The sequence below is a fragment of the Balaenoptera physalus genome, assembly GCF_965194825.1.
Source record: "Balaenoptera physalus genome assembly, chromosome: 4".
Lineage (NCBI taxonomy): Eukaryota > Metazoa > Chordata > Mammalia > Artiodactyla > Balaenopteridae > Balaenoptera > Balaenoptera physalus.
In genome coordinates, this window is record NC_138891.1 from 107,954,753 (window position 1) to 107,978,032 (window position 23,280).

Consider the following 23,280-nt stretch of genomic DNA (forward strand, 5'->3'; position numbering starts at 1 on the left):
AATTATCCTTATCATTCCCCATGACCAGAGGCAATGACAAGAGGAAACAAACTCCTTCAAAGGGGATGGCATCTTGTTAGATACAAGCACTTACCACAAAAGATACTTGCAAAGCAATGTTTTATTTATATTGTACCTCAGACTTGCAAACAGAAATTGCCTAATTCACAAACTACTGCAAACCACATAGAAAATGGAATCAACATTCTCAGGTGTCTATTTTAGATGAACAATTTTATTACAGAGAGTTTGTTATTTAGGGCCCATGAAGGAATTGACAGCAGAGAGTTATAAATCCCCAGCATATCCAGTAGTCATATGTGCATAAAGTGAATCCTGTCATATCTGTCTTCTGATTAAGAGAAATTTAATGCTTCAGCTCTTTGTAATGTTTGTTGTTTTGTTATAACTGGTGTGTAGATTGAATGGCAGGTGATATTTCATAAGATTTAAATAAGGTAAGAAATTAATCAAATTAACATACTGCTTTTCTAAAGTATAATGAGTCATTTGCATATAAAGTGCAATCGAGTCTGTAAATACAAAATGAACTTCAAATTACTGAGGAACATCATGAACTTCATTTGTTACATATTATAAGACAGACATGAAGAAAGAGGCTTGTGAATATTTCCAGTCCAAACTGATTTATGATATATTTTGTGGCTGTAATGGCAGGCTTAGCCATTGTAATACCCAGCATTCCCTGTATCTACAGAATTTGTGACTTCAATTTGACATAAACAACAAAAGTAGCCATTCCTTGCAATCATTTTCCTGCCTAGATCTGAAAAAGCACTTCAGGCTATCACTCTGCAAGGAGAGCCCAAAAGAGGAGAAGACAGGGACCTTGAAACATATTTACATAAAACATAAACTACATAAAAATTAAAAGAATGGACAGCAAAAGTCAAGAGGCACTCATTTTTATAGCTCTTAAAAATGTACTTTAGACAATGGTCTAGATCAGAGGTCAACAGACACCTTTTGCAAAGGTCCAGACAGTAAATATTTTAGGTTTTGTGGGAGATACTGTTATCTGTCACAAGTACTCCACACTGCCTTTGCAGAGTGAAGCAGCCATACATAACACTTAAATGAATGGGCATGGCTGCGTGCCCACTAAACTTTATTCATAATAATAGACAGTGTGCTGGATTTGACTAGTGGGTCATAATTACTGACACGTGGTCTAGAACAGTGCTTTCCTATAGCACTTTCTCTGACAATGGAAGGAATCTATATCTACCATGGCTTTCAGGGACTTGAAATACAGCCAGTGTAACTGAGGAAATGAACTTTTTATACTTTTTATTTTAGTTATTTTAAATTCAAATTTAAATAGCTACACGTAGGCAGTGGCTACTGTACTAAACAGTACAGATATAGAATGTTCTATATGATAGTAACAGTTGAATAACAAGAGTTATGGGAAACATTAACATTCCAAGACAATGGAGTGCTCTAAGAAATCAGATGTCAAAAATTTAATAAATGCTGTTTAAACAGAAATAAATTTAGTATTTTCCTAAGTGAATAGTGAACTTTTTCCTAAAGAATACAAAAAAGAAAATATCAACATACGGTGCACATCTGAGTAAATATGGAGACTTCAGATTTGCTAGGGCTGAACTATATCATTTTGTATCTTAGCTTCTATGACAGTGGTATTTCTAAAATGATAGGCTTAGAATATTTTACAATAATAGCAAGAGATCTGAAGAAAGGGAAATTCCCAGCTTTACAGAAAGATATGCTTGTCCTAGAATTTAAGGACTTATTCCAAGTTAAATAAAAATCAGTGACCAGAATTTAAACTAACTTTCCGGCATCCAGATGGCCTCCATGGTACAGGGCTTCTGATCTGGCTAAAGATCAAACTAACCTTCTGCTTCTTGATCTGTCTGTAAGCTGGCCCTTGATTATAGCTAATGACCCTCAGCTGTAATAATTCCTTAACATATTATTTGTCCTATTTCTGTCTGGATTCACAGGGCTTTACTTCTTTCAGGAGAAAAGCATTTGTAACAATCACCAAGACTCTGAAAAAATGGATGCTTGGTTTTTTGTTTTTTTTTTTGGTTTTTTTGGAGAAAGGGTCATGTCTTGGCTCATGCCACTTGCCATTTGAATAAAATTCATAGAAGCCAAATTTTCATTTATGTCTAAATTTGATGAAATCTCAGAAAATCTGTTCTGCTGGAACCATATTTTTGCTTCCTAAGAAATATTTTTTTAAGTTTTCATTTATGTGTCAATATTGGATATTTTAAAGTATATAAGTAAGTTTCTCATATAAATCATTAATTAAGCTCATCTGCTGTGCTATAGATGACTGCATCAGAAAAGACCACCTCTATTGTCTTTTGGACATCAGAGAACAGGAAATATGTGGTTTACGTACAAAGGAAACTACATAGACCAAGTTGCCTAGGTGACTCATTCTGGTATGGCCAACATGCAAAGAACCAGCTGCCCAGAGAGTTTCTAAGGCTACAATGTTGCTTGAAGAACCAATGAAATCTAGAGGCTCCAGCCATTTGCCACCAATCATTGACACTTCTATTTTAAAAACAGTAAAACAGTCTTTACATGGGTAAAGATTAATAAGCATGAGTAAGTAGAGCAGAGTAGGGTTAACTACTGGAGGGCTGTAGTTCACAAATAGTGATTTACTCTACTGAGCTATTTAAAGATTTTTAAAATGCAAAAAGGCTATGGAACGCATTTATAAATTTAAAGAAGGAACAAAAGATGAAAATCTTGCCCTAGGGAACAGGGATGGTGCACATATGCTTATGAAGATGGAGCTTTTCTCAATTTCATATATTTCAAGTCAACAGTAACAAGTACTTTGAATTATTACAGTTTGAGTAGGGAAAATCCTGCTTGTAGTTTCTTCAGTATTAACATCAAAACACTGCCTGCCTACATTGCTACATATTTTTATTTGTATAATTTATAAAATATTAAAACATAATTATGTACCATAATCACAGCAATTGGAGGACTGACCTATAGAGAATGCCTATTTTGTTTCATTTCATATACATTTTTCTGACCTCTCCACTTCTCTTTCTTTTCTTTATAGATCATGGATATATCTTTGGACATGGGAAAAAATCACTTTCTTTGCAAGTGAATATTTTCCTAGCTGCCTTTATTGAATAAAACATTTTGAGGGAAGGAAATGAGAAAACAGATCAGGAAAGCTAGAGAGTTACAAACACAGTAGGAGGAATACTCTTGCAAATGTTAACAGTTACTTAAATTAAAAATATCCCTCTGAGTGAAATTTGGCACTAATATGCACTACTTCACAAACCCTTAATCTCTTTTGTTTATGGCTTTACACTCACTCTTTCAAGAGGTAAATTATCCTCAGACCACAAAAAACTAGCATCTCCAAATAGTTTATCAGAGTTCAGACTGCCAAGAAACAGCACTTAAAACAGAAACAACCATGACAACACAAAGCCTCCTGACAGCTTCTTGGTTCTCATCCTCAGAGGCGATTGAAATCTATTATAATCATTCTCCAATTTACTGAAATCAAGAAATTAACACCATATTTAGTCATGAGCTTGTGAGCAAAAATAAATAAATAAATAAATAATAAATGAATCAAAATGATGACCAATTAGAAGAAAACTAAGGAGCTACTCTTACAAGGCAACTGTGATTTTAGTGAGAGGATGTCCAGTGAATAGCATTCACATGTAAAAATCAGTACTAGGTATTGAAAGGAAAGAGAAGGATATGAACACATACTGAGCCAGAAGGTTTAGACATTTCATTCTCAAAATGTTCTGATGAACAGGGTGTGTTTATACCCACGTTACTGACAAGGGATCTGAGTTTCAAGAATACTGACGAATCTTCCTGAGGTCACACAGTAATGAGCTTTGGGGTTTTTTTTAACATATACCAATTTGATTATAAAACCCATATAATTTTATTTGTTAAGATAATCTCTACTTTTTTATTCATGTATTTCCTTATTAATAATTATTTATTAGGTGCCTTCTATGTGTCAGACTCTGCCTGGTGCTGAGATTATGATGGTAAACTTGCCCCCACAGAGTTTACCAGGTGGAAAACTCTTTACCAGGTGGAAAACTTTTCCTTTTTCATCGATGGTACTATCTCTTAGTGTTTTAAATTGGAACATACCTTGCCTCATGAAGCTTTAAATTAGTATTATAAGTTTTTCCCCAATGAAGTGTTCTTGTCTAACATTCGTTTGGAATTGTGCCCTGCTAGTTCTGCACCAGCTGTACTGTCCTTCCAGGATGATTTTCTGTTGAACCCTGCAACAGAAGTCATTGCATGTAACTCACTTGCATTTAACTCACTGCACAGATAAATGCTATTAAATGTGTAATTATATATTTTGATAAATACTATGAAGAAAAAAATAGGACTTTATTTATAAGATATTGGAATTCAGAGGGGGCATCTCTAGGAAGTAACCTTTGAGAAGGAACCTGAAGATGAATTAACCAGGACGAGCGTGAGCATGAATAGAAGGAACAGCTCCAAGAAACACCATTCCCTGAGGTGAGAAACACATTCCAAGGGCTGAGGCAAGGTCAGACTGGAGAGGAGCAGTGAATGACAATGAGGGGCTCCACAGGAGGCTGCAGTGATTGCAGTAGCAAGTCAAGGAGAGCAAGGTGGAACACACTTTATTACAAAAGGCAGTCGTTGAAGAGTTTGAAACAGAAAAGCAACATGATTGTTATGGACTGAATGTTTATGTCCCCCCAAATTCATACGTTGAAGCCCCAACCCCCAGTGTGATGGTTTTTGGAGGCGGTGCCTTTGGGAGATAGTTCCGTTTAAGTTCCGTTTAGTTAGTAGAGGTCATGAAGGTAGAGCCCCATGATGGGATTAGTGGCCTTATAAAACAAGGAAGGAACAACAGCTCACCCTCTCTGCCATGTGAAGACACAGAAAGAAGACAGAGGTCTGTGATTGCGAGCCAGGAAGAGAGCTCTCGCCAGGGTACCGTGATCTTAGACTTCTTACCCTCCAGAACTATGAGAAATAAATCCTTGTTGTTTAAACCACCCAGTCTATAGTATTTTGTTATACTAGCCCAAGCTAAGACAATGATCTAAACCATAACTTATGTATGGTTTTAAAGAATAACCTTCACAGCAATTATAATTTAACATTAAGTGAACAGTATACTAAAAGAACAATAAGGTCTCATATACTGGGAATTAATTAACTTAATGAATCAATGGATGTAAGACAAGAGCAGCTCTCTTTGCTCTGAACTGAAAAGACTAGTGTGTGCCACCCTATCTACTGCCTACCTATTTCACAAAACTTGAGAAAGCCCTAGAAACGTAAGGTTATCAACTATAAGTAGAAACTGCAGGTGTACTTAGAAAATGTCCAATCACACCAGCTGCTCAAAATACCTTTCCATTCAGCTAGTGTTACTCAATCAGAAATTCCAGGCTTGGACTTAAGACTTCATTTCTCTATGTGGAACCAGAAAAGACTGGACTTGATATTTAATACCAACTCTTACTTTATATCTGATCTTGAACAAACTATTTTACTTTTTATGAACTTTAATAACTTTATTTGTAAAATGGTACAATAATATTTTCTTGATAGGGTAGTCGGATTTAAAAATTGATACATGTAAAGTTTTGCAATGCTTAAAAATTTATTTAATAAAGCTATTTATTTCCCTTGTTTGATTGTCCTCCTGTCTAAAAAAAAAGTAGAAAGCTTTTAAAAGTAAATATTATTTATTATCATGTTTAAATAATCATGTTTTATTTTTTGCTTTGTTTTGTTTTTCCTAAGAGAAGATGTTTATGGTAAGAAGGAAATAAGCAACATTAGTAGGGATGCTCTAGATTTGGGGTCAGTGTGGGAGAGACACATGACATGGCATCACATAAGTCTCCAAAATCAATACTTTGCTTCTGGCATACTTTTGCCTAAATGAATCTTTACTTTTACTATGATAGTGATGCAAAAGTAATGGTAGTAGCATTAGCTGTAGCAGTAGTCATAGCTAACATTTACATGACAACTATTACATATCAGGTCCTCTTCTAACCATAACAACACTCATAGGTAAGTACGTTAATTACTCCCATTTTATTACTAAGAAGACTGAAACACAACAAGGTTAAGCAGTTTGTCAAGCGCTACACAACTATTTTTAAAAGAGCTGGGATGTACAACTGAAACTAACACAATTCTGTAAATCAAGTACACTTCAATTAAAAAAAAAAAAAAAAAAAAGCTGGGCTTTGAACTCAGAAAGCTTACTCCAGATTCTGAGCTCTTAAGCTATAAAGAGAAAGATTTACACGTGCTTGTCCATATGTGTATGTGGGTATGTTGACGTTTCCCCACTGCTTCTCTAGTACTAAGCTACTCCAAGATTTTCTCAAAATAGCATGGGCAAGCATGAGTGAACTGGTATGTGGCACTTAGGGTGCTTACAATGATTACATGAGTAGGGTGACAGGAGAGGTTCCTGAGAAGAGAAACATGAAAAAGTAACAAGACAGATCGCTGAGTACTTGGCCAGTGGAAAAATGTATAAACCTGGAAGGTGATACAAAGGTGGATTTCTGTGCTTGTGAGACTGTGGAAAAAGCAGCATGTGTCTCTAAGCGCAGATAGGAGACATGGAATCAGACTGAGAAATACAGTCTCAGAGATCATACATGAAAAATGGTCTGTTATAATATTTTACCAAAGAATATTTGACAGAAAAGGAGATCAAGTCAAAATAGACTAAAAGAAAATGTTACACTGAAAGAGCCTAAGTTATTACTACTAGGGGGGAAAAAATGAAATCCTCACTATAATGAACCAGAGTGTTTCTAATGCAAAACATTATAAAATACTATCATAAAATAGTAGCATGTGATTTTAAGAGTGGTTATGACATTTTCCAGTCCTCAAATATGCTGCTTTTTTGACAATGTCAATTTGTAGCACACATGACAGAAATTTATATCATAAAGAATAACCAAAACATACTGAATCATAAACTATAAGAAGTGGTAGCTGTTTTGTCATGGGTGTGCATTTTGATATTTTTCCAGACCTTAATTAAGAGCCTTTTGCAAGTGTGATAGCCAAAAATGATATTTTAAGGAAAACAATAATAGTTTAACATATTAATTTTGTGTATAAAATTAAGCTAACTTACTGAGAAAAGCATTTTGAATATTTATTATAATGGAGGGTTTGTGGAAGCAGCAGTACATAACTATAGGTTTTATAGAATTTTAGATATATTTAGTGCATGAAATAGCAAATGACAGTCAAGAGTGTTTGAAAATTCTGGTATTAGATTCATATCTCTAAAAATAAAATATTCTTGGAAATTATTTTATGAAAAGAAGGCTAAACTCTGCAGGGAGAAGTAAAAAAAACAAAACAAAACAAAACAGAACATGGATCAAAAATGAACTGAGTTCAAATCTTACATACTTTGCATACTCATTTTGTGTATTCAGCTATAATCATGTTATGGAGATACCATTTCCTTAGCTATAAAATGGGATGGTAGTTTATTTTTACAGAGTTTCAAGATGGTAAATTATTATACATACTAGTATCTTGACATATAGGGCATTGAAATTTATCCAAGTTGATATGGAATCACAACCATGTTAATGCAGAAATAAACAAGCATTTTAGAGGCTCTGTAATCACCTAAATAGTGTGCTTGGTGTTTTGGTTTTCAGTGTAATCTTGTGAACTTGGCATTATTAATTTGGCTTTTCATATGAGAAAAACAAGTCTAAGACAGACTACCTCGTTTGTTCAGTCACAGAGCTACATTCTTGGAATTTAATCCAGGTCATCAGACCCAAGTCTTGTTTCTTCCTATTATATATATCTCATAAGTACATAACATTAAATCTTTGCTTTGTTTTAAATATACTTCCGTAATTCCTAGTACAAGGAGGCCTGGGATTTGAGGAGATAAACTCGTCTGTGTGTGTGTGTTTCTTCCCATGAGGTTCCAACTTTCTGCTAGAGTACTTGTAAAGTACCACTATTCACATGAAGTATTGTACTCTATTTTAGATGGCCAAAGTGCAGTAACAAGGACAAGATTTACTCTCCCACTGGAATAAAATACATGAAGTAGCAGTTTGCAAAACACTGCTCATCGGACAACAAATAAAGGACAGTGAGCCCTGAAGATGGACAAACAAGGTGAGACCTTGAAATACTCCAGATTACTGTACTGAGAGAATTTCCATGTTTCACTGCAGGGATAGGAAACCCAGGAGGATCCTGGCTGACTCCCAAGGTGGCCATAGTTTTCAGAACAGAGTGCTGGAGAGAAAAGATAATTGAGTTTTTGATAAAAAATGACAACAATATAGTGTGAAGTTTATAAACAGTAAAAGTAAAATGTGTGGCAATAACAGCACAAAGGTTGGAAAAGGAAAAATAGAAGTATACAACTGTAAGGTTCTTTTTCTCTCTGTAAAGTGGCATAATGTCACTTGCAAGTACACTGTGCTAAGTTAAAGATGTAAACTATAAACACTAAAGCAATTACTATAAAAATAGAAAAGAGCTACTGACAATTAACCAAAAAAATAGGAAAAACAGAATCATAAAAATACTCAATCTTAAAGAAAGTACAAAAAGGGGAAACAAATTAAAACAATAGAAAACAAATAGAAAGATGACAACTTAAAGGTAACCATATCAATAATCACATTATATAGGAATAACTTAAAAAGTAAAGATTGCCCCCAATTAAAAGACAAAGATTGTCATCTGGAATAAAAAGTAAGACCTAAACTACATGCTGCCTAGAAGAAACATACTTTAAATAAAAAGACATAAATGGGTTAAAAGTAAAAGGATGAAATAAGACACAGCATGCTAACACTAATAAAAGGAACCTGGAAACTATCACAGCCAAGAGAAACCCAAGGAAACCTGACTGCTAAATGTAATGTGGTGTCCTGGATGGGATGCTGGAATGGAAAAATGACATTAAGTTAAAACCAAGGATCTGAATGAAGTATGGACTTCAGTTAATAATAATCTATCAGTATTGGTTTATTAATTGTAAGAAATATACTGTACTGTGGGGTATATGGAGCCTCTCTGTACTCCTTTATAATTTTTTCTATCTATAAATCTGAGAGTGTTTTAAAACGAGAAAGTTTATAAAGAGCAATAAACATGAATTGACGATATTAACATTAGACAAAGTAGATTTCAGATAATGAATATTATCAGAAAAGAAGAGTATCATTTCTCAATGATAAAGGTGTCCATCAGTCAGGAGGATATAAAAATCCTAAAAATGTATGCATATACTAGCATAAATTCAAATACATGAAACAAATATTGACGCAACTGCAAGGAGAAATAAACAAATCCACGATCATAGCCTGAGTTTTACAACCCCTGTTACAGACTGAATGTTTGTGCCCCCATACCAATTCATATGTTGAAATTCTAACACCCAATGTGATGGTTTAGGAAGCGGGGCCTTTGGGAGGCGATTAGGTCCCTGAGGGTGAAGACTTCAGAAATGGGACTGTGCCTTTATGAAAGAGACCCCACAGAGCTTCCTTGTTCCTTCTGCCATGTAGAACACAGCAAAAAGATGGCTATCTATGAAACACGAAGTAGGTCCTCTCCAGACACCAAATTTGCCAGCACCTTGATGTTGGACTTCCTAGCCTCCAGAACTGTGAGAAAAAATTTCCGTTGTCTGTAAGCTACCCAGTCTATGCCAGTCTGTTACAGCAGCCTGAAGAGACTAAGACAACCCTTTTATCAATAATTGATTGAACAAGTAGACATAATATCAATAAGGATATAGCAAATATGAATAACCGTATCAATCAAATTAACCTAACTGACAAATTTGGAACATTCCATCCACAATAGATTACACATTCTTCCCAAGGGCACACAAAACACAGATCAAAAGATAGAACATATACTAGACCATGCAACAAATTTTCATCAATTTAAAAGTATTCAAGCCAGATAAAGTATATCTTTGAACAAGTAAAAAAACAAAAACAAAACCAGAATGTTTTCTTGTTAAATTAGAAATAACAAATAATATTTTCCCAAATATTAGAAAATAACAAACATCTAAATAAATGAATAAAAATGAAAAACAATATATGACAATTTTTGAGATGCTGCTAAAGTTGTACTTTGGAGGGAATTTATAGCATTAACTACCGATTGATATACTAGAAAAGGTTTGATGATTTCTTTACAACCTGGATGGGTCTCTACACCTTGGCATTCATAATTGAATAGCCTCCTCAAATTATATCTGTCCCCAATTATTTAACAATATATTAAATGTATTTCTGATTTGACCAACCAATAATCAGTTTAATTTTCTTGTTGGGCTAAGGTATACTTATGCACCATTGCTCATTTTCTGCTTATCTACAAATAGATCAACAAAAGTCTATTTAACTATCATTCCATTTTAACTCTCTGTAGTCATGCCTTTCTCTGTAACAGACCCAGCACCTTCCTATGCTCCAATGCTTCCTCTCCAGCAAAAGAGAAAACAAAAAGATCAGTTTCTTATACATTTCACTCCTATTGATATGTTATCTCTTTTACTAAGGATATTTGCAATTGAAGCTAGAGGAAAAATTTCAGATAAGTGAGCAATTAGATTTATATTTAGGAAAAGAAGTACTTTTCCTTGCCAATAAGAAAATGCATGCATGTGTGCACATACCTAAATATATCCAGTTGCCATTTTATTGATTGCTCAATATACACGTTAAGTCCTTTATCTATATATTTTCATGTTCCAATTGTCCTGTGAGCTATGTTTGATTATTAATCTCTTTTTACCATAAGGAAAAAGAAACATGGGTCATGTATCTTGCCCTCGTTCATGTACAAATGATGAATCTAGGAGTCAGACATACTCTAATTTCTTCTGTGATGCTGCCTTCCTTCCTCTATCTATGATTAATATGAAATTAAAATATGTTTGGTCATTCATTAATTCACTATATATTGGAGGCTATTTCCAATATGCTCTGTTTTAAGGATAGACAAAAAAAAAAATACTGTCTTTAACAAAAGAGGGGTATTTTCCCAAATCTATAAGCACTCATTCAGAGCCCTGGGAAGATGATTTGCTAACTGGTATCCTTTGGAACAATGGCTATCACTACTTCTCCTGGATCCACACCCCTGAGGGAAGGCTTGCTTCCCCATTAGCAGGAGTGGTTCATCACAGTACTCCTTTTTTTTTTATTCAAATCAATTTTATTTTATTTTTTAATTTTTTTAACATCTTTATTGGAGTATAATTGCTTTACAATAGTGTGTTAGTTTCCGCTTTATAACAAAGTGAATCAGCTACACATATACATATATCCCCATATCTCTTCCCTCTTTTCAATTACGTACTTGGTACTTGAGTATCACCACACAAGTATACAGGAAAAGAATGTTCTATATCATATCCTGCTCTTTCATTGTTTTTTTTTTTTTTTTTTGAATGACTTTCCATAAATCTCCTAAACTCTCTCCCACAATTCCCTCACTTGTCAAATGTGAATGAATTCTGCGGACTCACTGAATATGTAAATTAGCTACAGGATTTTGAATTTTTTGCGAAGATTGGTTATCCAATCTATCCATTGTCCTTTAAATAATAATTAAGGAGCTTTTAAAATTTGCTTATGTGCAAATTTATTTGTATTTGCTTACTTTTGTTAATCTTTAATTACAAAAGTAAGTATTTGCTTACTTTTGTTAATCTTTAATTACTTTCCATTTTCAAAATATTCATTTACAGAAAGGATTTACTTTCAGCGAAAGTTATGAGCTTACAACTGTTAATGCAAACAATTCCTAGAGTGTTTTGTTTCAATAAACAAAAATGCAAACGTGAAAGAGTGACCTAAATCATCACACTTAAATGCAAATGATGTTAATTAAGTATATAGCCATAAGTAGCTGATAACAGAGTGTAAAAAATGGATATAGATAGCAAAGATCTAGAAAGCTTTCATATATGGATACGTAGTTCTTCTGGGGAAAAAAGTTAATTTCTTGAGAAGAGGTCATTTATTGTAGTTGTCTTAGTTAAATTATATACTGGATTTTCCTAAAATTAAGGGAAAAAAAAATCTATATATACATACACCTGTGGTACATCCAAAGTTAAGCAGAGAACACAAATAAGCATGCAGAAATCTGTTCTAAAGTATTCACTTTTTTTCAATTTTCTAGATAGTTTAAGGAAGACTGAATTTACATTGGCTTTTTCTAGACAATTACTTTCATTTTCACTATACTAATAGAAAACTGATTATATTAGGAAAAGTAGATCACTGAATAATTTCAAGAGTTAACATGGGAAATTATGTGGTATGTCATGTACCTTGGTGGTAGATAGTTAATCCTTTTTGAAGACAGGTTATATTACACAGCATTTTTGATGGAATAGAACTTATTCCCACTGGAAACTGGAAATGCCCAATCTAACTTAACTATCAGAGCTTAGCATACCAAAAACTGCAATGGACAATAATGCTATTCACCTCTCCATCTACAATGATATGGAAGTAAGATTTTTTTACTCCAAAAACAAAACAAAACAAAAAAAACACGCATTTACTAGCTGGTATGTCTAAAAATTTCTAGTTCAAATTTTCCTAAATTCACTATGATTTTTTTCTTTAATGTATACATTTAAAGGACTATATTAAGACAACCAAACTAATTTGTTTTACTTTTTCCTGTCTGACCTAAGCTAGAGATGGCTGAGGAGTGTCCAACAGAAAATGAATCCATGCAAACATCCAAATGGCCAACTCTTTATAATCATGATTCAAGTATAAAACTGGGATTATCTGACGTACCTAACAAGATAACTGTAAGAACTTACTGAAACAATGCAAATAAAGTTTCTATGTCACAGTGCACGGCAAAGAATAGGTGTTTAAAAACATTAGCTTCCTTCTTATTTGTTGGCTATGAAAATTCAAAATTTGTATTACATACATGAAATAAAGTGACTAATGTATTTATATGCATTCTTGCAAAAATTATTTTGGTAAATAAATGATAAAGTCTGCTTTATTTACTTGTGTTTTATTCATATATTAAACACAAAAAGTATTACACAAATAACAATTTTCAACAAAATACATAATCATCATCGGACTTCTTTAAAAGGAGACATTTGATGAAAATTTTTGGAACTTATATCTACGAAAATTCACAGGCAGTGTTGTTCACTCAGTTCTAAATGGAAGAGTTAAAGTTTATATCTGTTACAATGTCCTTTAATTAATCATACAAACTAATTAAGCATGTCATGCATAAAAAATTAAAATGAATAAAGATATGGATATTTCGCATACGTCTCCAGGGACAATAGCATTGTTGGCATATTTTAGTGCGTATGATTGAGAAAATTAATATTAATTGTTAATAAATACATGTTCTGTTTTGTAATATATTTTGCATTTTTTACTCAGTGAAGTAGAACCTTCTTTCATTATGCAATCTCTTTCCAAATTCAGTGGGCATAAAAAAAACCAACCTGTACTGAATTGCTTTCTCTAAGTTCTCTTCATATATTTAAAATAATACCAGGAACTTTGCCAAATAATGTAGTATTTCCTCCAAATTGAAAACCAAGCTAACTATCATTTAACTCTACAACTCAATGCTGTTTCTGTGGTTATACTGAATTTCAATCATAGACTTATAGTCCAAGCTCTCCACAGGACTTCAACTTTCCAAAACAAATATAAATTTGATATCATGCTTCTAAATACCTTAATGAAGCAGGTTAAATGGCAACAAAAATAATAATGCCTGACCCCATTAATAAAAAGTTAGTCATACAATATTGGATTTTTACAATGAACATGCAAGGTAGGTATTATTCTAAGGTAAAGAAGAAATGCTAAGCCAGAGATCTAGTTAGTGGAAGAGCCAGATTATATAATAAAAACATTGATTTAAAGTTTTCCAAAAATGCAACTGAGTAAATAATTAGCTGATAATAAAATCCAATAATACTTTTATGGAGGGAATCAGTAATATTATAAAGAAGAAAATAAAATATTAACTTGAAGGGGCAGACAGTGCTTAAATACATATTTATTTCTTATCCCTTATTTTCCAATGATCATCAGATTATCTTTCATTACTATAGTTGACTATGAAGGGCAAACATGAGGTGACTGGGCAACAACCCCACACACACTTCCAATTAAGCCTGGATGTGGACTTGAAACCTCTTCTTAATTGAGCCACTACCATTCAACTGGAATTGGACAAGGAGATGAAAAGTTTCTACTATGCCTAATCTAGACTATTGGCTAATGTTATGTTATAAATATATTCAAAACACATACTTTATGTGATATTCAGTAAATATAATAAAAATATTAATAGTCCCGAAGTACTTTGAAAGATATATACAACTGTCTTAGTTATGGGAAGTGGTAAGCAGAATTCTAAGATGCTACCTGTGTAAGCTGAAAATGCCCCCTGGAGATAGCATGTCCTAAAGTTACTTTATAAGAAAAAAGGGTTTTTGCTGATGTGACTAAATTGAGGATCTTGAGATGGAGGGATTATCCTGGATTATCTCTGTGGGCCTTAAATGCCACTGTAGTGTCTTTACGAGAGACAGAGTGAGATTTGAAACACAGAAAAGACCACGAGGGAATGTGACCACAGATGCAGAGACTGGAATGATGCAGCACAAGGAATGCCAGCAGCTACCAGAAGTTGGAAGGGACAAGGAATGGGTTCATTTCTAAAGCCTACAGAGGGGGCGCAGCCCTCTGGACACTTTGATTTTGGCCCAGTGATACTAATTTCAGACTTCTGGCCTCCAGAACTGTGGGAGAATACATTTTTATTGGTTTATGCCAACACTTTTGTGGTGAGTTATTACAGTGGTCACACAGGAAACCAATACAGATTTTGATACCCAAAAGTGGAATGTGCTGTAACAAATACCTGAAAATGGCAAAGTGACTTTGGAATCTACTAATGGATAGAGGCTGAAAGACCTCTGAAGCATTTGATAGAAAAAGCCTAGACTATTTTAAACAGAATGTTGGTGGGAATAGGGATTTGAAAGATGTTTTGTTTGAGGGCTCAGAAGAAAATGAAGTACATGTTACGGAAAACTGAAGAAAAGTTGGTTCTTGTAATATAGTGGCAGAAAACTTCACTGAATTGTCTTATAGCTGTGCATTTGTCTTCCAAAACAATTAAGAAGATAGTATACTCACTATCATTAAGAGTGCTGTTAAACAGGAGCAAAAATGAACATTGTATTCATCATATGCCTACTGCCATTCTTCTATCCCCCAGAACAATTAATTTGATTCAGTGGTTGAATCAGAACTTACATAAGAAATAGTATTTGGCTCAGTGAGAAATAGATGGTGTTCTTAATTGAGAAACTGTACTTGGCTCAGTGATATTAGTCTTCACACTGTTTGAAAATGGGATGCATATAATATATACACTGCTTTCTAAATAATTTACCTTTTATTATTCTAGTTGTCATTAAATATTTTTATTAAATGAATGGGAAAAGCGTCTGGAAAGCATTCTTGATACTATCTGTAGAACTGTGCAGCTAAAAGAGCAAACTAAAAGTAAAAAAAATTGCAATACAGAGTCAACAATAGTCGTGGCTGTCACGTTATTAAAATCATGATAAAGATGTAATTCTAATATTACTGACAGCCCCAAATTCCTGATGTAAAATGACTGAATAATTTAGGCTGGAACACAGAGGGTATATTTTCAGCTGAGAATGAACATATGGATTGAAGTAGATTCCCACTGATTATGCACTGGGCCTAGAAATAATTTATACTAGAGTTTTTCATTTGTTTTTTAATAGAGAAGCATATATGTTGAGAAAAATGTTATTTTTTGCATTGTTTCAGTATATGAATCCCAGAATGTATTCAAAATTTCTTAATATTCAATAGTGAATGTTCTAAAATTTAAAAAATGGATTAATTTGAAGTAGCTCCAAATCTCTAAGTATTAAAGCTAACCACAAGCAGTTGTAGCATCAAGAATTTTATAGGAAGCTTTTCTTAAATTGCTTTATGTAGAAAAAGGAGAAAACTGAAATTCAAATGTGAATATTAAAAAAAACCCCTAACCATCACACTATCATCATTTTTTTCTTGAGCTAAGAGACAAGATAATCATATATCCACACTTATGATCCTACAGGAGAATTCAAAGAGCATTATTTTGAACTCAGAATAACCTGAGTGGTCTCTCTGTCTACACACTAGTATATTTTTAGAGAACTATGCATGAGAAATGAGGACAAAACCTTCAAAGGAGTAACAGGAAACAAGTAATCTGCAATATAAGTTAGAAAAATAAAGGAAGAAGAATGGGTTTAGGTAAATGTATACTGTAAATGGTGTTAAACAAATAATTTTCATTTAATTTTGAATTTACCCATGCATTTATTCAACTGCCAATGTCAAACCACTAAACCCGTTAGTTCAAAAGTAGAATTTTGGAAATACGATTTTTTAAAACAAAGTATTTTTGTCCATTTAGAAGTTATTTCCCCCAATTGGACCATGTTTCTTACATCTCTTTTTATAGATAAAAAATATTTATTTTTGTTCTACAATAGATCATGACTTTTTGGGAATAGATTTCATGCTGTCTCCCTTGTATATCTCAAGAACCTGGTATAGGTTCTGGAAGAGAAAAAAAGATTGCACACTGAATATTTACTGCTTATTAAGAAAACTACTATGTAATATTAATGGTTATACTTCTAAAATCTCTGGTAATCTAAAAGACTTGATACTGAACAATTATTTTTTTTTAACAATGATTTTTAAACAATTATCTTTCTTATCTTTCTATCCATATATGTATATAGGTAGGCAAATAGGTAAGTAGGTAGGTAGGTATCTCTCTGCCAGCCTACCTACATAACTCGCCTTGCCTCATTTAAGAAGGAGTTTAAGACAGATAATTTGTAATAAATAATTCATGAAATTCCATTATAGCTATATTGTATGAAATTTGGCATACAGTCAAGATAGAGTTTTTCTCTGTAAAATAATCTAACAAATATGTATGTCAACAGCAACAACAAAAATATTTGTAAGCGACTAAAAATGTGCCAAGCATTAGGCCAGGTAAAGGGGGATCACAAAGGGAAATGGGACACAGGTCCTCCACTCAGGCAACATCCAATGTCATGGACTAAATTTGACCATCCATTGCTTACTCAAATAAGAGCTTCGAACATTTGAGGACTGTGGCAATGAGGCCAGGATGATCACGACTATTATCAAATTTTTTTACGAATGCATATCCACTGCCCATTTGAAACTTTAAAATACTTAATCATTTTATCATGATTACATTTGATTTCCTTTCCATAATAAGGATGACAAGTTTGTGTCACTTAAAAATTAAACTTCCCACCATTTTATAATTACAGGGGAACACAAAAGCTAAATTGCCTTATTTTATTTTTAGAATAAGAAAATGTGCATTGTCATTGCTTCATAACTGAGCAGGGAAGAGAGTATATTTAAAGAACAATGCATTTAACTTTAAGGATGGGATGACATATTCAACCTATTCCAAAGAAACACTTAGGTAGAAAAAGAATATCTAAAAGGTAATGCTGGCTTTGTTATCTGATCTCATTCTCTCTCTCCCCTAAAATTATGACCTAGATGGGGTTGGTTAGCTTAATTGTTTAGAGTACCATTCTGAGTAAACTAAGGTCACAGCTTTGATCTCCAAGTCAGTCTCCTAATAGATGTTTATCTGTTGATCACAAAAAGGCTGAGTTAGTAAGAACCTAATTGAGATGGTGCAAAAGCTTTTATTACCAAGTAAACACTACAAAGTGTATATTCTACTATTACACTATCATTAATTTTGCTTCCATATGCAAAAGGACAGCACATCGTTGAATGATCTCCATGGAAAATTATATAATTCTCTTCCAGTGAATGAGAGTAAGAGAATAATGTAATAAAGATGTACTTTATCATATTAAATTTATCATGTCTATGTTGCATGAAACCCCCTAGAACTTTAGTAGAAAAGTAAAATCATGGCTTACCAAAATAAGAAAGGATAAAATAGTGAAGAAACAAAAGTTAATTTCAAGCTTCAAAGAAGATATTACAAGTAATGGAGGTTAAAATAAAACTGAGACTATAAAAGCAATTAAGAATGTCCCTTTAAGGAGCAATGCATGAGAGATTGTGATAGCCTCAAATTGTTCATATTTGCATAGAAAAGGTCACAAGATATCACTGGATTGTTAACACTAAGCAAGAGACTTCCTTAGAAAAGGGGTTTCAGATGCATAGTCCATTACAGGACATCAGGTCTCCTTAGAATTACAATGCACATAATCACTATTATGGTATTATATAATGTTCACATTTTTCCTAGGACAAATACACTTTTGCTTGGTTTTCATAGATATTTTTCTGCCCAGAAAACCCTTGATCAGACCTTTCTAATCCTCAGCATGATCACTCTTATATTTATCCTAAATCCCTGTGTGCCCCCATATAAACTTTGAAGCAGTGTAATTCAGTTAAAGTTACGTTGGTTTTTATTGTGTTGCTGCATATTACAAAATGTGAATAGAGAATTAAATAAACAGCAGTGTCTGTCTCTGGGTATATTTCTTATTACAACTGTATAATGTGACAGGTTTGAAATACAATGACAAACACAGGAAAGAATATCGTTCTGATAACATATATTGTTGTGTTTTCATTAATTCTCCAAGAGCATTAAAAGAAAGGATTGCTAATTGAAAAAATGATTCTAGATGCCCTGAAACATAAAAGAACTCTACAACAGTTTATGGAGTAAGTGATTCAAAGTGTTTGCCCATTGTTGTTCTGATTAAAGTTAATGATGTTTGACCCAGTCTATAGACATTTGCTTGACCAAAGACACATACAACTGTTAATTATAATACCTGTGTATAAACAGCAATAGTATTCTTCTGTCGAGGTTATGTGTCATGAAAGTAAATCGAATTGCATGTTGAATTTCAAGGAAGAGCAGGTGCTTGGAGTACATCAAACAACAACAGATGTTGCTAAATCAAATAACTATCAATCTTAGATTCATGGTGCCATTGTTGGGTGTTCACATTCAAAGTGTAGCCTCGAATGGACAAAGAACATATATCATGTAGTCTGGAATACTAACATTAAGTAAAGCACCAATTAGTTGGAACTGAACTAACAATAAATGTCAACAAGTTTGTTCTGCTGTTTATTTCAGAGAAAATGCCAAATGAAAAGAAAATAACCTAATTTATGGGATGGTTAAGAATATTTTATGCTTTTGTTTTTGTTTTTTGCTTTTGTTTACATTTTTTCTTTGTTTTGGTAAAAGCATCCTTACATATACCTTTCACTCTTACAATGTTCTATTAGACCATTTGTTGCATTGGACCTTGATACATGGCATAATTCACAGTCATCAGAGAAAGATTTAAGTATATTTCTAATTCTGCAGTTAAACAGAAAACTATACTAAGTTTAAAAATGTTTTTCATCAACAAAAGTTTAAAATGTTTTCTGTTTAAGATTTATTTAATCAAAAACATAAGATTCTTCACTTATTTCAGGTTTTTGAATATGGAACAGTAAGTCAAACTATTTTGCTTTGAGGTCATAGAGTAGTTTTGATTGTATATTTCTATAAAATTATCGATATCTCATTATCATTATAAACAGTGGTCACACTGACAAAAAATTTGAACTTTTTCTCCCTACCAGATACATTTTGAGATGAAGGAAAATAACTTTTTGACTTAAATGTATGGTTTTAAATATGTACTACAATACTCAAACAGATATTACTAAACCTTTCCGAAGAAACACAATTACGAAGCACTTAAAAAGTTGCCCACACTTTCTTACATTGTAGACATTTATCTATGCTAACAGAAAGAAGTCTCAGTTTAACCCATTAAATATTAGTTTCTATTTAAAACAAAAAGCACATCTTTTAACAAAGAGTCCCAACAACTCACATTAAAGGAAAAGCAAAATAGTAAAAAGAGAGTAAAACAACAGCCAAACAAGCCTTCTCTCTTCTCAATCCACTGCTATAAATGATCAGTTGGATCATATTGACATTGATATATTTTTATTTAAAATCATATCAAATTATTAAATTCAGAAAAATAAACCACATCTTTAGCAGATTATTTAAAAATAAAAGTAAAATTTAGCCTCACTACTTACTAAAGATAAGGTTCACTTGTTTGTTTGGAGGAAGGAGAACACCCTTGCTGCATCAATTAGAACATTATTTACTTTGAAACTACTATAATGAACAATGATGGAACTTCTTCTAATTAAAAATACTTTGTTCTTTTCTGAGATAATGAGATTTCCAGTGCTGCTGGGCTCAAAAGTACTAAACTCTAAAGCCATGTAGGTTCCTGAACCATCAACTTGTTGTCTTTGTTCCAAAAGGAACTAAATTTGGTTATGTGTCCCTAAAAATGCCTACTAATACTGTACAGGATATGCTCCTACAAACTTGAATTCTCTTGGCCTTCAGTGCAAAAAGCCAAAGAAGCAAGCTAAATGGAAAGTAATTATAAACACACTTTTATTTGAAATAAAAGATACTGGAAATGAACAAATTTCATACAATATATGTTTAAATGTTACACATATTTCTAGAAAGTGTTAGAACTTATATTACCCTATAACTATGATTAAATTTGGCTTTTTCAGTTGTGAATACCAAAACAGCATGCTTAACTATGATTTGATTTATTATGGAAAAGGTAATATGAATTTTACGGACCATAGCATATTTCTCCTAGAAAAATAATTTATTTTCTGGAGAAATTTATTTCTAACTAAGATTGATTGATAATTAACCTTCAGAGTGACAAATAATATTGACTAATACTACTCTATTTTTTCCTAGTTGTAAGTATATTGCATACAAATGTATATCCTTTAAAAACAATATGTATTAGAAGCATCTTCTAGTACTTGAAAAATCACTTGTTATATTTTAATTTGTTTTTAAATCCAATATGTGCAGCAAATATATTAATTGCATATTGATAACAAACTTTCTTACATAATGTTTTGTGTGTAAAATTTACTCTGATTTGCATTTCTCACTTTAAGATGTGAGAAATGTCCTAATAGCATTAGAAATTAATAAATATTTTTAATACTCCAAATGACACACATTTTCAAATATTGCAAGTTTATGGCACTGACATCAGAATAAAACAAAAACTCAACCTTTAGATTTTCTATTTTCTAAGGTATTTAGTTCCAAATGAAACTTGATTTTAACTGTTTTTTCTAAAGTTTCATATATATTTACATATTGATCATTGTTACATTTTCTTGTTTTACCTTGGTGCAGTCTGATTATACCAGGAACAGTGAATATGCTTACCTAAAACAGAAAGAAACAAAACATGCTGTTAGTTTCAAAAGAATATTTGTCTGAAGTTTTCAGTAGACAAAATAAGGCGGCAAATAATCACAACTCTCATTCCAACCTCTATTTTCCTTTGCACCCCAGAGATCTTTATGCTTGTGACAAAATCAAATGGAATAAGTTGTTTCCAAAACTGCATAGGCAAAAGAGCCTTTATAGATGACTTGGTGGTGACTACATTTTTACTGAGTTGAAGACTTCTATTTTTGTCATTTCTTTTCTGCCATCAGCATATAAGGAATCAAGTAAAAATATCAACAAAAGCTTTGTGGAACTGTATTAGTTCCCAAAAGATCTTAGAAACATCTTTACCACTGATGCATTGTTCATGGTTCTACTACAGTATCAATCATACTATCCACATTTACTTGCCTAGGAGATTTTAGAATTCAGATCTGTTTAAAGATTTTCTTTTGATGTGGACCATTTTTAAAGTCTTTATTGAATTTGTTACAATATTGCTTCTGTTTTATGTTCTGGTTTTCTGGCTGTGAGGCATGTGGGATCTTAGCTCTCCAACCAGGGATCAAACCCGCACCCCCTGCATTGGAAGATGAAGTTTTAACCACTGGACTGCCAGGAAAGTCCCCATATCTGCTTAAAATCACGTTTAGTAACAATGAAATGGAAATAATAAAGTATCTAAATAATTATACTATGTCTATGAATTACAAATCATATTACATGTTGCATGGCATGTACATTTTACATGTCTATGAAATAAAAGAAAATTATAGGACTATGATAAGACTGGAAATGTCATTTTTTTTCTACTTATATTAGCAAACTTACAGGTAAAGCTAAATAAAGTGTTGAGATCTTCTAAAATAAGAGCATTCATGATCCTTAAAAGTTGACATTTTTCTATTTTGACAAAGGAGCCTAAATCATAGGGCACCTAAGACTCTTCTGATAGGTGAGGTATCATTTTAAGCAGAAGTAGTTTACATCACCTGCTATAAATAAAAAGGAGGATTGTAAATGAAAAGAAGATACACTTAAAACTCAAAATGTAATTTGTGAAATGATTAGCTGCTTATTCTCATATGTTCCTTAGGAATCTGTGTTTTACATTGCATGTTTCAGACTAGAGTTTATGAACTCTCTTTGGATTCTTTTTTTTTTTTTTTTTTGTATCCATTCTTTTTTGAGCGCCATGAGATCAGAAATCCTATGTACTTTTTGACTCTAACATCTAGCAGTGTTAGACTTATAGTAGAAACTCAAAATGTTTTTTGTAGAATGAAGAGATGGATGAAAGAATATGTGAATGAAACACATATACAAACTAAAAATTGGAAGTTAAGCTACTGCCCAATAAAATTCAGAACTGGATACTAGACACACAAGGTATCTTTATTTGGTTATTTAACTTTTACTTGGTTAAGCTCAGAGAACAAAATTTCACTAAACTTTTTAAAAATTAAAACTAGAAATAAAACAACTGTGTTTCGTGGTTCAATAAACTGGAATGCCACATCAACAGGACATTAGGGAGCAATTTGGGGCAATTTCTGGCATGTAAAACAGTAATTCCAATTTGCTATTTACCAATAAAAATGTAATTCATTTCACATAGTATCTGTAGTAAGAGGTAGAATTTCTAATTGGAATATGCTGATTTTCCAATTAACATAGTTAAGGCTGATTTCCACATTTTAGGTAAATCACAGTTTCCTTGGATGATATTTCTCCTACATGTAAAATGGTGGAAGGACAGGTAAAAGCTTCCTTTGTTTC

The 23,280-nt window shown here is 32.7% G+C and overlaps 1 protein-coding gene across 5 annotated transcripts in view; it reads right to left on the minus strand.

Annotated features, from left to right (window-relative positions):
* CADM2 (cell adhesion molecule 2) overlaps positions 1 to 23,280 on the minus strand; it is a 1,048,372-nt gene that overhangs the window by 486,035 nt on the left and 539,057 nt on the right. The window contains exon 1 of one of the 5 annotated variants that reach the window (XM_082460495.1): positions 21,453 to 21,476. The exons of the other annotated variants lie outside the window; for them this stretch is intronic. The gene's annotated coding sequence lies outside the window, so the exon portion shown is untranslated. Of the gene's footprint in view, positions 1 to 21,452; positions 21,477 to 23,280 lie in introns of those variants that run through there. 5 annotated transcript variants of the gene reach the window in all.